Source organism: Danio aesculapii, chromosome 24 (assembly GCF_903798145.1).
Source record: "Danio aesculapii chromosome 24, fDanAes4.1, whole genome shotgun sequence".
In the NCBI taxonomy this organism is placed as follows: Eukaryota; Metazoa; Chordata; class Actinopteri; order Cypriniformes; family Danionidae; genus Danio; species Danio aesculapii.
Window position 1 is genome coordinate 34,494,599 of NC_079458.1, and position 17,026 is coordinate 34,511,624.

General features: G+C 35.8%; 1 protein-coding gene across 8 annotated transcripts in view; it reads right to left on the bottom strand.

Moving 5' to 3' along the window:
- kmt2ca (lysine (K)-specific methyltransferase 2Ca) overlaps positions 1-17,026 on the bottom strand; it is a 207,892-nt gene that overhangs the window by 175,297 nt on the left and 15,569 nt on the right. The window lies entirely within an intron of this gene.

The window sequence follows — 17,026 nt, forward strand, 5'->3', positions numbered from 1 at the left end:
CATTTTCAAAATGTTCGCGTATCTTGGCGTTTCTGTTAACTGTTTTGAAAAAATAAACAGGGGGGCTAATAATTCTGACTTTAACTGTATATTGCGATTAGGCATGGGCCGGTATGAGATTCTGACGCTATGATAACCTTGGATAAAAATATCACGGTTTCACGGTATTACGGCATTGTTCTCACTGCTCTAAAATATATTCCATTTAAATGTCTGGGTGAAAAACAAGAACTTTTTTCTAAATAATTCAAATGAATCATTGACTTCTGCTGTCTTCATTAGTTTCAAAAACACAGATTTCTTTACAATTTAATACGGCATCTTTGGATATCTTTTCTGCTGGAAATACTGTTGTTGTAAAAAAAACTTCAACAAAATATATATAGGAACGGTATAACAGAAAATGTTGGCGGTTTTAAAACCTTGACTTTTCCAAACCGCGATATACCTTAAAAACAGTTATCAAGCATATATAAATAACATAGCAAAAACGTAGCAAAAACAAAAGTTAAATAACAGTATTAAAAAAAAATATAATACTTTAACAGTATTCAAGTACATAGATTAAACAATCAAATGTAAAACAACATGGTCGTCATTGTATAAACAATTTAAAATATGTATATCTTTATCTTTTAATCTTTAATAAATAATCTAATCCTGCGATGTGACTATTGCAGACACACACATTGCGATATTGATGCTCAAACAATATATTGTTCAGCTCTAATAATCCAATTAATTAAAAATCAAACTGACATCAACTTCATTGATTTTTATAATCAATCATTTTATAAAGTCTCTAGCTATTTCAGTCAAGAATTATCTAAATGTACTTTTGGTCAGATTGAAAGGGGTGGTGTTGACTTGAAATAATCCAATCAGAGGGAAAAAAAAATAATAATAAAAACACAGTGTCAAAATGGGTATGTCTGCATAACGTTGTGCATGTTTATTTACATCTCATGTATTCTACACCTGTCAGTGGAGGTGTGACAGTAAATCATCAGCAAAAACAGCAATTATGCACACAACAACCATCATTATAACAGTCACTTTCTCCATTTCTAAACACATTTAAAATGTTTAGGCTTTACATAAATAGTACTTTTAGAATCAGAAACCAGTTGACAAATACGAATGCATGTAAACATACTTGAGGAGGAACAACGCTTGAAGGAGAATGTACTCTGACAAATGTGTACATCACATGAAAGGTTTTTCAAAAAAGATCTCCAACTGTATTTTGCATTTGGTCTTATATGAGGGCAGTAACAAAGTTTAACCAGTGGATTGCTGTAGCATGATTCCATCCTGTATGCAGTCAAATAGAACTGTATTTCTCAACCACGTTCCTGGAGGACCACCAGCTCTGCATATTCCATAGGTACGTCCCAAATGGCACACTGTGCACTAATGCACTATGTACTTATGCACTTACACACTCAACAGTATAGTATATGTATGTATGTAGTGTCGTTCCCAAATGGAACACTAATGGGAAATTCAAACCATTTCCCAGATGACGTTTAACGGTTGCCAAATCAGTGAAATGAATTACCAAACTACCAAATAATACCTGCCATGAGTATAACCACATCCACTATCAGGAGGCGGTATATTCACTCTCATAGGAGAATAGGTAACCCAACCATATAATTTCTTCAAAATTGAAATTTCTGAAATTGTACATTTACTCTCCACTTGTTTGTATGAATCCCTTTAAACAAAGCAGTGCAATACCACTAAATATTTTAAATAGTGTCAGTGTGTCTTTAAAATAACAAAGATTTTTCTACTATAAAGCAGCTCTAAAATTTAGGTATCAAAAAAAAAATCTTAAATTAAAATAAACAACAACACAATTAGTGATGGGCACAAATTAATTGTGATTAATCACATCTAAAATTCATTCATTCATTCATTTTCTTTTTGGCTTAGTCCCTTTATTAATCAGGGGTCGCCACAGCGGAATGAACCGCCAACTTATCCAGTGTATGTTTTTATGCAGCGGATCGGCATAGGACCTCGAGCCGGGAATCGAACTCGGGTTGCGGTGAGCACCATGGTGCTTTATGTCAGCGCACTTAACCACTAGGTTATTGGCTAAATATCTATGCAAAACAGTTTTGTATAGTTTTGTTTTATGTATGTGTCTGTATTAGGGCTGTGCAACTAACTAAAATCGAATCCCGATTTGTAAAAATGCGATTAGCTAATCGTAAAAGGCTGCGATTTGAATATTTATATTTTTATTTCACCCACCCAGAGCAAATGCGTGACTGCTGTCTGTGTGTGACAACCATACTAGCCAATTGAGTGAGCACACTTTTGTTCTGCCCAATCCGAATTGTGCAACAGAACTATGTGGAAAACCCACAATAAAAAAAATTAAATAAAAAAAAAACAGAAAAGTGCAGACAAGTGGGATAATGGCATCTTCTGATTCAGAAGCATAATGGATGAATATCAAAGAAAAACAGGACATCGTTAAAATGGGAATATTTTGGTTTCAAAGTCACAAACATCGAACAAAAAGATTTGTTGCCAGCACAAGGAAATACAACAACCAGCACCTACAAAAAGTACCACAAGCGGCTAAATAAGAGTGTGATTGAGTTGAAGCTAAACTAAAAATGTAAAACGTAAATCAAATCGAAATCGCAATATCTGTAAAAAAATAAATAAATAAAAAATAAATAAAATCACAATGCTGTGTTTCCTCTAGGATTTTTTCCAGCTGTGGCGGCAGACTCTGTTGGCCCTTTTACACAGATCTACCAACTACCTGTGGCATTAATTCATTGACAAATGTTGTGAGCGCAGTATTACAAGTCGAGATCGCATTCATGTAATAAGAGCATGCGACTCTCTGTGCTCGAGCGTCGAAACTCTCTGTTCGTGCACAAAACTTCTTGCACGCCCTCAAATACACGCTGCTCAAGTGCAGATTTTCTTGTGCGCTCTTAAATAAACGCTGCTGAAGTGCGATTTAGTGCGCTTATGTAACGAGTATGTCTCCAACATTTATTAGATTTGCTAAGAATATTTATGAATGTCTCCAATGGACCTACAGAGCGGCATTAATGCATCCTGAAGTAAAACGACCATAAACTCCAGCAAGATAAAGTCATTGTATGCAGAGCCATAGACCTTTAACTATGAATAAAATATAATTATTTTAATAATTGGAAACTGTGTTCATCATAACTGAAAGCTACATCGTGTTTGCTAGCCTCACGTATCATGCACCTGTCAGTCAGTCAGCACGTCACCAGAACAAATAACGCACAGCACTACTACGATTATAGAAAAGTTTGCGCTGTTATAATTCACTTATCTTTTAATATGCTTTGGTACGATTATAACCCGCTATTTAAAAAAACAGCTGAATGTTTTGAATGAGAAGCTGTAATGTAGCCGTAGCGGGATGAATTTTGGTGTGGCGCATCGCCATGGAAGAATGAATGTAGTGGAAACCATGCAATTACGTATTTCCCCAAATCGCACAGTCCTAGTCTGTATTACATTTAAATACATATAAAACACACGTCATATGCCAAAACAAACTAAAGTGAAAGTTTAGATTCAAACTTAATCAAGCTTGATCTATATCTGCTTATTATGGAAGGTGTTGTACGAGGGGATGTTGTTTTCCAAAAATAAGACATTTCATCTGCCTTTAATCTGCTCCATATCCATAAAACCTACAAGTATTCAAAACAACAGAATGATGCATCAGTCATTCGGTTGCCTTTTCATCTATAGCATCTGAATGTCTCGTCTACTTGAATGACAATGTACCTCTTTCTTTTTTGTGTGTGTTTGTGCGTGCCAAATATTATTAAACACAAAACATATTTACTTGCAAATGCTGAATAATCTATTAAAGCCTCGTATCCAAAAAACAATCATCGATGTGAACTGGTTATCAAAACAAGAGTTTGCTTCAGCCTTGTGGCCTCGGTGCCGTACTGTGGATGTGAGGAGAGCAGAGCGGTGCTGTTGACTCATGGCTGATGATGGTGAGCACAGCTGTGTGTGGATGAACACTGGGGAGAGCTGCTACTCAGCGTGGCGCCGCTGCTCTCCACGGAGCACTGCTCAAATTAATTTAGAGATTTTATTCAGCACAGTCATGCTGAGGACATAGGAGGAAAATGAGGGAGGAAAACCCCATGTGCCCAGCAGAGAGGCCTGCTTATTTGAATGCTGCTTTCACTGCCGGCGTCACAGGGCCCCTTCTCTACCTGACCGCAACAGCCCGACGACAAACCCACTTGCACTCGCTTAAGGAAGCGGAAGTCATTCAACGGTTTAGATATGTTGGCATTTCACAGACTGTTTTTTTTTGCAAGCTACACTGCAGGGCTACATGATTAATTTCATTTTTTTAAATATGTAAAAAAGGAAATACCTTGAGACCGTTGTTTTTGTTTACATCCCTCAATTAGGTCTCTTGTTTTGTTCATTTCTGCAATAACACCTCGGAAGAAAGATCAGCATTGATCTGCTTCTGATTGTAGTCGCGGTTCATCTGCTACTTATAATTTAAGCCTATAATGCATAATTCTGGCCAAGGTTTATTTAATAGATTGATTGATGCAATAGAATAAACACATTTGGTAATGTTTCAATTGAATGTAAACAGATAAATGGTTTATGCATTCAGTGTGTGACAGCAGCTTAAATAATGCTGTTGCTGTCTGTCAATGTTACAAAAAAAACCCTGTTAGATCTACCTGAAGAACTTTAAGTACTCTGTGTGTGTGTGTGTGCGTGCGTGCGTGTGTGTGTGTGTGTTTAAACAGCAGTATAAACCTAATGAAATGTCTAATGTCTCATGTAATGAACCATGGAAGTGCGTCAATAAAAAAAGCAGGAAATTAATTCAATGTCCATAACTTCATAGTCAGAAATAGACGAGAGCTGTTTTTTGCTAAAAATATTTATTTTTGAGCATTTTCATTATATTTTTTACCAAACCAGCTAGGGGATTTTCATTTAATGTTTTAATAAACGTCTCATACAAGCAAAAACATTTCACAGCCACAGTTTTATTACACAAGCAACTGGATAATGAATTATTTGTTAATAAAGACGCTATAAAAACTGCTAGGCCTACTGTATCAGCAATATAATATCTGCATTCCTTTTCAGTGTTTTAACTCTTAATATTTTGTTTTTTTGTCAAAATGAAAATCATTTTTTAGGTTTAAATCAGAGGTGCTAAAGTCCCGGGCCGCAAACCGGTACCCGTCCGTGCATGAATTGGTACCGGGCCGCACAAGAAATCATAATTTATTTCCGCGTTATTTATTATGCGAGTCTGAACAATCTTTTATTCTGAAAAATTACTGTATTTTCTCAGTTACATCTCCATCACTTAAGTGCCAAAATCTAACCCACATGCTAGCAAAATGAGTACGAAAGACATCTTTGGAAGAGTTTCTTCATGGGTTTTCTGTTTTTTATGGATGCTACCTTTATGTAAAAGTAGCTATAACTTGCTCATTCAGAGACAACTGAACAAACATCTGGAGCTCCTTCACACGACAACATTTGTAAACACTCGCTCCATCGGGCTCGCAGCTCTCAGCACTGCCCATAACTTGGCACAGCTACCAAGCCGACAAATCACAGAGCTTGCAGAACAGACCAATTAGCTTCATACTTTGTATGTAATATACACATTTCGGTAGACTAATTACCTCAGACAAACACAGAACACCTAAACACTGCAGGGTTTTTTAATTTTCTCCATAAATAAAACTTGTACCCAAGTTGCAATGAGTACGTTTACAGGGACACCAATAATCCGATTTTAATATGATTAAGACAATACTCTAGTAAAGAGTCTACCATGTTAACAGTGGTCTTTGATTCATTTAATCTGATTAAAGTCATCATCCAACTAAACACAAATGGAATTAAGACACATGAAGTATGCCAATTTTAGTTGCATTATTGAAGTTCAGTACAGACATGTAAACAAAGCAATCAAGTTATTACCATCGTGTAGGATTTTCCTTTCATTTTTGCACAGGATATTTCATACACACACGGCTGTTTGACACTATTTTCCGCACCTACCGAGTCAGTGAAGGACCACAGACACCTGCATTGCGAAATGCAGAGGTTTTTTTTCTCTATACGGCGTGAACTCTTCCAGCAGTTCAAACTCGCATCCAATATCTTGTTTGTCACAGGGGGCATGCATGAAATGTTCCTGAATGAAAGTGAAAGTGCCAAACTGCAGTTAAATTCAACAAATTAAGAATGAAACACCCAAAATTACATGAAACTCCAGAGGAAATGTGGATAGCGGGGTGACACAATGACGTTAATCGAATTATGTGCTGTAACATTTAAAACGGATAATTGAAAGGAACATTCAAAAAGCAACTCATGTAAACACCTTAAATATACTATTGCCTTATTCAGAAACCCTGGTCTGTGGTAAAATCGTTAATCGTTGGGCAGTCTGTGATGATAAAATGGTTGAAGACCACTGGTTTAAATCATAAAATGGCCGACAAGTTTATCTCACAGTCCAAAGATATGTGATATAGTTGAATTGCACTAGCTAAATTGTCCATAGTGTGTAAATGGGAGTGTGAGTGTGGGTGTTTCCCTGTACTGAGGGTTATAGCTAGAAAAGCATCCCTCAGTAAAACATATAACAGAGTAATTGGAGTTTTATTCCACTGCGGCGACCCATGATAAAACAGGGAATAAGTCAAAGGAAACTGAGTGAGAGTAATGAAAATAATAATAATATTAATAATAATAATAATTCAATACAACAGTAAAGCAATATTAGAAACACTTCTTTACAACATAGCAAATATTACATGGTGCTTGGTACCAGTACAGCAATATCAAGTATGTGATGTAAATGCATAGAGGGCTGTTTATGCTCCGTTCCCCCTCTCAAGAAAGAACACTTGGGAATCTGAGAGGCTCTGGTCAGGCATAGGCTTCATCATGCTGTGGCTGTTTGGAGAGCTCCAGCCAATCAGATGAGAGATTCCTTGCTATGATTCAGTCTGTCTTGTGCTCTTATCTGAGCCAGTATTGGCTTGGCTGTAGAAAAACAAGACTAGGCGAGCGGCATCAATTCTGCAGCGGATGACTTCAGTATTCTGCAAGCTTAGAGGAAACGGTGCTGCTAATCTACACGAGAAAGAATGCACGACGGCACAGACACTTTCTGAACATGGCTTAAACTTCACTGCCATGCTGTAAACAGAGATTTGGAGAAACCTCTGCAGCCAATATGGTAGGGCTACACAATTTGTAAAACTATTTTATTCGTTAGGGATTTTACAAGAGCCAAAGGTTTTCAATACTTTATAACCTACAACATAACTGAATCTCGTAGCTTGTACACACAGCATTCGTAGATCACTTACATTAATAAAGTGGAATGTTTTAATTAAATTTATTATGCCACCTTATTTTATTTTACCTTTCCTTGTGCATGTAATACAGCTGTTTGTGTATGTAAATAATGTGCAAATTTGTAAAGCACTTCAAAAGGAGCAAACTCAAATAGTAAACACCTGCCTGAAATGCCTCACTTGTATTTCTGTCATAATTTCCGTGACTTTGCTTCATCCCCATATTACTAATTTGCATAATACACACCAACTGACTACTTTGACTAACTCAAGTTCAGCACTATGTCGACACTTGTGCCAGTGTGGTAAGGTTAAGAAATGACAGTTAAAACATCACGTCTAAAATAAATAAATAAATAAAACACCACCAAAAGCCCTTTATGATGCTTTTACAGATATAGTTCATGTCAATCAGCTTATTCTTGTTATCAAGTTCAACCCCATAGTGTAGTCACTAGAGATGCCCCAATACTCAATATAATATCAAGCCATTCGGTATGACCTCTACAGTTCAATAAGTCAGGGTAAGTGGTTTCCAACTTAATTTCCAAGCATACAACTGTACAGTTGCATTCATATAAAACAGTAACTATATTATATTTAAATTACACACTTACGTAAAGCCAATAGCTGTAAAATAGGATAAGTCCAACTTCCCAAATAAAGGAATATGTATTCTGTATAAAGTTTTATTTATTTATTAAATTCTGACTTCACAAACTGCAATCGTACAAAACAAGCATTTCTTTCCAGGTGCTTTCATTTATGCCCACATACCACTGGGATATACGTTCAAGGGTAACTGCAACATTTATTACACAGATTACAGAATGCAATCAAGATAACGCAGGTGCAAATAACATGGATGAAGTTGCTAAATATAGCACAAACACAAAGAGAACAAGACAGCCAGCGTCTACCGGTCAACATATGCTGATGTGTGTCATTAGTACTTCACAGCTTTGGCCTTTTAAGTATGGCGGATTACCAGCAAAATTACCAGCAAAATCTGTAATGCACTGGGAAAAAGTATTAAAGGTCCCAGGAAATTAAAGGTTTTTTAGATGTTAGTATCAGTATTGTTAGCTTTTAAGATATCTATAAGCTAGTGTGCTCCAAAACAGTGATATTTAAAATGGTAAAGTCTAGATTAGATACGTGGCCGGCCAGAAGTGCGATATGCACATCACTATAGCAGCATTTTTTATGACGCTTTATAACAATAATTAATATTTTACAGTACTGTGACAGGTGGGTTTAGGGTTGTTTAGGGGTAGACATTAATAAAATATAATAAATAAGAAATGTAATAAATAACATAAATAATTCTCGTTAACTTCAGACCGCAACCATATCCGATCTAGCAACAACCATCCAAAACTGATATAAACATGTAAGGCTTGTAGTTTGTCACTTCCACCTAAATCACCTCAGATTTCAGTTTCTCATAAAATCATAACCAATCAAATGCTCTCTAGTATCTGACATGCCCCGCCCCCTTGAAGACACTTCTCATTTGCTTTTCATTTGATGCATTTAGCTCAACCCCTCTCATTGGCAGGGAGGTGATGAAACAAAACGCTATTGGTTGTTTATAAAAAAGGACAGGGGCCCAACCTCTCCTCACGTTTCGTTGGAGATTACGTTAAACATCAAATAAAAATGCACATTTCAAAGCACTTTACAGGACCTTTAATGATAATTTGACTTGTTTATTTGCAGTTTCTTTTTAAAGCATCACTGGTAAAATATACTTATCCACTTACCATAAAACTAAGGAGGCAATTCTGTAACAGATCTTTAATAATTTCTTATGTAAAGTAAAATGTAAATAAGGCTGGACAATATATATATTGCATGGCGATATAACATGCAAACCACAGGTGATTTTGTATACAGCAATATGTCAAGTGGATGTGGCCAATATAGATGCAGGGATTCAAAAAAACTCAACCAATGATCCTATAAGATTCACACTACTGATGTCACGTTACCATTTTTTCCTAAATGTCTTTAAGAAAATAAGTTGCTTAAAATCAAGGTCATGATTTTCTCACCATTTTGTTGATGTAAAATAAAGGTTAATATGAATCCGCTATTATTGTTATTCTTAAACATATGGTAAAACAACAATAATATTAGGTCTATGTGTGGGCAAAGACTATAGAATACAAAACACATGTCACTCGTATAGTTTTGAATGGGGAAAAGTGTAATGGTCAATACGGCGAATGAAGCACCGCCTACAGGTACAGGAGCCAATCATCAATCGCTATAGACTGATGGGGAAGCTCAGACCAGACGTGTGCTTTTGTGACAGTTTGGTGGTCAACAAACACACTGGAATCTCAGCAAATACTTGCTTCTCAGACATAAGAAATGTATCTAGATAAAGCTTCAACTTGAGACAAATTTGTATTAATAAGTTCCATTTAATTAGTTCTCATATGCACAATTTTGTAATATAATGGTTTGATTTTAAAGTCAATAAAAATATGTAATAAAAATTGTAATTTAAATAATTGTAATAAAAAAAATAAATAAAAGCAGACTTTTTGATATATATATAGTACAGTGCCTGAATAGGCCTTTAGTGAAGTGATTACATTGGAGCAAATTCAACATTTATTGAGCGTTTATAAAGAGTTTGTATTAAATACAGAAAAATATTGATTTCACAACCGATCGGAATTGATCTCAATTGATTTGAATAGCCATGTATTTGAATCAATTTTCAACCAGCTCACAATTAATAGCTACATCCCTTGTGGCTAATAGGCTGTAATGATACACCAGTGCCACGGTTCAGTTTACTGTATTAGAGCCACGTTTTTATAGTTGCAGTGAGAGCAGAATTTGTAATGTGGGTATGACATAGCACTAGCAGTGATGTTAAAATACCCCACTAGATTTAGCCTAATAATAGCAATAATTAGACTATAAAATAAATACCTGTATTTGACACATTAAAGATATTATATTTTCTGTTTAATTTTGCATGAGCGAATAGCAGTATAGCCTAAATAAGGATACAACGATTATCCACCTCACTATTAACCGCGCTTTAATTTGTCACAGTTAATTAATCGTACAGGCTTCCCAACACCGCGTTTCTGCACAGAACAAAACTGCTGCAACTAAACAGTTATGTCAACTGTGCGCTAGTTTGAAGTTCCGAGCTTGAACACAGAGTCTAATACCCACGCACACTGGATTAACTATGGCTGAGGATATTAACTAAGGGGCGTTCACATATTGCGTCTTTTGTGCGCAAGTTCGTTGTTTCCAATATGGAACACTTATTGCGCTCACATATTGGGAACGACTCACGCTTTCCAGGCACACCCTAATTAAAAGAATGCCGCGAGCAAACTGCAAGTCACGTGACAAGAACTGGACCGTTCAGCTTCATACCCTGTATGGAATATACACATGTACGCTCCATCCAACCTTTGACTACACTTGTTCTCTTTAAAAGGAAAATACTAATGCAGCTTAGATTTACATTAGACAAATACATTTTATTTATTCATATTTATATTTACTTATTTATTCATTGTTCTGTCATTTATTTTCAGTGTAAAATTATTACTTATGTATAAATGCCAAAAACTTTTTTCATCTATGTTTAAGTCCAAAGAGAAATGGACTATTGCTGGGTTTTTTATCATTATTTTGTGCATAATTATTTGGTTACTGAGCAGCAATAAATAGTTTTCATGTGATTTTCTAAACTAGTAGTGTTTTAAAATGAATGAATGCATAATAATCGTGATAACCATGAAACCGTGATTATTCCTAAGACTATAAGCGCCCAACCAAAATCTATAACCACTGCATTCCCTAAGCCTAAATGACATAATTTTCAAAAACAATCTCTTTCATCTGAGAGGTTGATATGCTGCAAATCAACACACTCTACACCTATATTTAATTTATAACCCTACAAACTTGACATTGTGGACCGATCATCTTTAAAACAAAAATAAAAAAATATTTTAAATGGGTTTTTAAAAAGGGTTTGACACTGCATCAGAGCAGAATGGGATGGCACTTTTTACACCTGTGAAACCTTGTCCTAACAACACACGACGCGACTTCCATTGACAAGCAATTTGGCTGCCTGCACCAATGTGATGTGACACATCAACCTATTCAACATTATTTCGGCCCAATCCCAATTCTACCCTTTAGCCCTTCCCCTTACCCCTCGTTTTGCGCGTTCCCATGAAGGGGTAGGGGTGCCCCAATTCTCTTTAGCTTGAAGGCGTAGATAAGAGGAAGGGGTGAATAGCCATTCGAACAGAGATTTTTCAGGACCACACTCGAAACCAACGGGTAAGAAAATTTCCCAGAATACACCAGCCACGATGGCAGTAAAGCTGCACCCGGAAGGAGATCCACAAATTAGTATTTTTTTGTCATTATTACTTAATTTTTACAACAAACAAGCACATGTTTTAATATATTCATAACCGCGTTCGTGTTTTACAATCATGCTTTATATAAAAAATATTTTTAAAAAACGCTAAAATAAATACAGCTAAATTTCGCTATCTATAATCCCTAATAATAACTCCAGTATAGCAGTCCCTCAACATTCTGACACTCAAATACCCTGTCAGAAAAGTCTAGTGGCTGAGAATGAGCTTTTTACAGTGTCTGCTATAATGTTAATGTTGCTTTTGGTGCGTTTACATAGATGAATATGGCCACGGTGTAAATGTATAGTACAGTTACGATCTTATTGCCACATTAGATCGTTATGATAACATGATATATGCCTTCAGTGATTTCCAGTAGATAAATACCAAAAAAGAACAACTGGAATAACTACAGTAGTCTTGATCGTCTGACCTCATATGAAGTACGATATCGCGATGACAAGATGACGTGTGCAGGTGCTGTCGTGCTGTCCCATTTCTTAGGGGAAATTTTGAAGCCCTTTCCCTTCACACTCGGTTTTAAGGGTCAAGGGGTAGGGGCACAAAAATAGAGTTGGGATTGGGCCTTCATTAGTCACAGCTCTGACTTTTTCAACCCTTTTGCTAGTTATTTTAGATCTGAGGTGAACTATCTGAGGCTGCTTTCAGTAGTATGGAAATAAATGTCACATATAATGATATTCAAACTCACATTGGTAGCACTTAACACTGAATAAAGCCCATAATCTGTACCTGAGGTTATGATTGCCATAGTAGTATATGTTGTTGTTTATTTTCTAAAATTAAAATTTTGCACGTCCCTGTCACAGATAAGGACAAAAACTTGCTTTAACAGAAAAAAACCATGCCCTTTATCACTTGTAGTTAGGACACAGAAAGTGCGCTTAAAAGCAAACATTCAGAAGGATTCAGGCTTTAGCCTACTGATGTTGCCGCTTGAGTCTATTGTTAGCCAATGGCTAATAAATAGTTTCATTTTACTCACCAGTGGCTGAGTAAAAGACCTTATAATCTTTGCAATTGAAAACACTGACTGAGCAATTAAAAGATCCTCAATCTTTCATAATGCAAACTACTCCTGTACATATCAATGCATGCACGGAGTATCTGATACGCTATTGTGTAAACACCTTGAAAGCTCAATTCCTCTCAAACACTGAAAGAGAGAGAATGAGAGAGTTGTTCTCAAACAACAACCGTGCATCCCTAGATAAATCACTTATTCTCTTGACTAAGTAACCTTTCTTTCCTTAAAACTAGAATTAATTTATACAGTGATTCCTATGTATTTCATATTATTTCAGATTTGGTTATTCTTTTCTGTACCTACTAGGGATGCTCACATTAACTGATTAACCGTTTTAACCGATTAATGGTATCAGTTAAGCAGTTTAAAGATATTCAATTAAATCATTCTTAGCATTGAGTAGCATCCTTAAAAATAGCTTGAACGCCGTTAGTACAATGCTTCTTCTCAATAAATCCAGTCAGTCTAGATCATTCACTACACTACATCATGTACTATGTCTCTTTCCACTCTGTCAGTAACTAATCAATGAAAGATCTCTGTCAACTGTTTCAGACTCAATAAATGAAATCAATATGCAAACAGACATTAAAGCAATGGAGGAAAGTAGGGTTGGGATTCTCTAGGCACCTCATGATTTAATTATTGCGATGCGATTATGAAACAATTATTGACGCATCTTTTGTTTTGATAGATTTTCTTTTTTCCTCACTGTCTGACTATTAAAGCAAAGCAAGTATCTATAATGACTCTTTATTAATAAAACAAATGGAAGAGATTTTGCAGGTTAACAAGGTTACTATAAACCAACAAATAATGGAACATATGCCTGTAGCAGCATACTTTTATACAAAATAATACTGAATTCTGTAGCAGCAGCTCTCAAATGCCTTATTTCCACAAATTGGTACAGTACGGTTCGGTACGGGTCACCTTTATCAGGCTTGTGTTCACTGCTAAATAGTACCAATGGTACACTTTTGGTGGGCGTGGCATATGACAAAGTTGCAGTCAACATCATTCCCGCTCGAGGAAATGTCAAAGTAAAGCTGTACGGGTCGTTCACATATCATATCCAAAACAGATGCTTTATACACATAAATTGGCCTGTGTGTATAAATGTTAAAGGGTCAAATGTTGTGTATAAATGTTAAATGTATAAATGTTAAAGGGTCACGAAATGGCAAACAAGATTTTTTTAAGATGTTTACATTCATATATAGGGTTGGGTATCATTTGGGGTTATTTCGATACCGGTGCTAAATCGATACTTTTAAAACAGTACCGGTGCTAAAACGGTGCCTGAACCGATACTTTAGAGCCACAAAATTATGGTGGATGACCCTAGAAAAATCTTTTATTTGAAAAAATCATTGAAAAAATTTATTTAAATAGAAGAATATAATTAAAGTTTAAGTAAACATCAATTCATATTTTCTATATTTGAATTACATTAATATATTTCCATTGATCACTTGTTGGTTAGCTTGAGTTTAAGATTTGCATTATGAAATTACATTAGCTTTCTACTAACCTGTGGAAAGGCTGTCAGCAAAATACTGAACTCCTTTTTTCTAGGGTTGGGGTTTGTGTTTATGTTTACATGGTTATCAGTAATCTAATGATTAGCCTTAACTTGAATAAGACAATAATATGATCAAGGTGTTTACATGAGTTGATTTTTGAATGTTCCTTTCATGATCCTGTCTTACATGTTATAGTCAGTGGTGGGTCTAGACCAGAGATACTTGTAGGGGGGGAGGTTGCCCTCACCGAATGTGTTGTACTGCGAGCGTCCATTCCCTATAAGCAATTCCTAATTCCTCAAAGTTGTTTAGGATTAAATGTTTAGAGATGGTGTGACAACGTGTACCTATGTGTGCCTTTGATGCACCCCTTGATGCTTCTTACGTCCTTGTCGCAGCACCAGTGGCAACGAAATTCATATGCTGATTTGATCCGGTACACACCGGTTACAAAGATACCGGTGCTTTAATAGCACCAGGTTTCAGTACCCAACCCTATTCATATGTGTACCACGTTGCTAAAAACACTATTAGGACACATATATTTCACTAAAATTTATTTTAAAAACTTTTTACGGTTTAAAAATAATTTTTGAAGCTGCGTAAATTGTAAATCTCATGTAAATTTCAGCGTGGTGACTCGATGTCTGTACCGGCGGGTACAATGTGACGTCTTTTGAGTTTTCAGCATTAATTCATTAGAAAGACTTGGTTCGAACCAATCAGCGCGCTCTTCATTAATATGCATGATATAGCTTCAGACTGTTTTTACCTGTTATAGTTTTCAGATGGCAGAGAGTTCGCCACATTGTGTTGCCAATCGTGATTAAAACAAGTGGAAGAAGAATTGTTTGGAGATTTGGGTCGCCAGTGTTGCATCTATAAATGTGCCGCACTCGTCTCTTTTAAAAAAAAAACGTGGTTTCAGTTGGTGTTGATTGTCCTGTCTCTACAGATTTGGTAAGTGTGTGATCAATGTTCTTTGTTTATGTTTATTCAGATGGCAAACTTAGTTAGTATCGTCAGCAATACTCTTTGAGTTTTTAAGTACATGCCTTAGTCAAAATGATTTAGTTACTAAGTTTACACGTTAATGTCACTACAATATTATGGACAGAAAGATGCTGCTCTTCAAATGTAAACATGTAAACACCTTTATCAAACTATAACCATCGTGTAGGATTTTCGCCCCATTTTGTGACAGTATAGTCTATACACACACGGTTGTTTGGCGCTAATCTCTGCATCTACCGAGAAATGCAGAGTTTTTTTTCTACCATTCGGCATGTGGTCTCAAATTCCATTAAAACAACACTCTTCCAGCAGTTCCTCGCATCAAAATATCTAGTTTGTCACAGGGGCATGCATGAAATGTTCACGAATGAAAGTGAAAATGCCAAAAGGCAGTTAAAAGCCGACAAACTGAGAATGAAACACCCGAAATTAAATGAAACTCCATGCTAAATGTGGATAGCATGGTGACGTAATGACTTTAATCGAATTATGTGCTATAACACGTAAAAAGATCATTTAAAAAGCAACTTATGTAAACATCATCATATTATTGCCTTACTCAGATTAAGGCAATTAATTTGATTACTGATGTCTATTTAAACGTAGTCACTATCTTTCTCCCCTGCGTCTGTGTTTGTATTGCCTCTGTGAAAATCAGCTGTAGTGCATGTACTAAAACTCCTCTTTTCATGCAAACCCTTCCCTCTTTGGCCACTTGACACTCTTACCTTAACAAAGCTGGACTCACACACTTTCCTGACTTTTTTCAAACTAGTGAAAACCCTGATGAGACAGGGGGGGGTTGGGGTTTCATGGCCCTTTTATGTCATAAACAATACGAAACATATACAGTCAGCACAAACATCTCATCTTTATTCTTCACCAGCACATGCACAGTAATGTTAACATTTTGTTAAAAAGTAATTCCATCATTCCAAGTTCATAATAGTCCAAAAGATTATTAAACATAATAATTAAACATGGCAGTTTGTTCATGTTTTAGGTTGCTTAAGGAATTATTTACTCATTTGTTATATATATATATATATATATATATATATATATATATATATATATATATATATATATATATATATATATATATATATATATATATATATATATATATGTAAAATAAATCAAATTAATTGGCAGACTCAAAACAATTGACAGACATTCATAAATTTAATGATTTTGAATAACTTTAGTTTAACAATCAAAATATAATACTTAAGTTTGAGCTACTTGCATATTGTTTTCGAATGACTGACAACAGGCCATTTAATTATAGGAAAAACGATAAACACCCAAGGAAGGTGATGATGAAGCTCAAAGTAGAGCGGTTTCTTTCCTACAGTAGGTGCTTATAATGACAGCATTTACTCTGCAGTATGCTGGCCTTACAGCAGGAGGATTGGACAGCCCTGCCCAAGCAGATGCATTTGACACACATAAGCAATCCAGTCACTTAAACAAAATCACGGGTGGTTTAAGACGCTTACCGAGAGAGACACAACTCAACCAAGTGCAAACGCATCCAGTTCTTCAGGTTGCATATGTAACTGTTACTCTTCCCAAAAGGAATTACATCATGCAGAAGTTTGGGAGCCT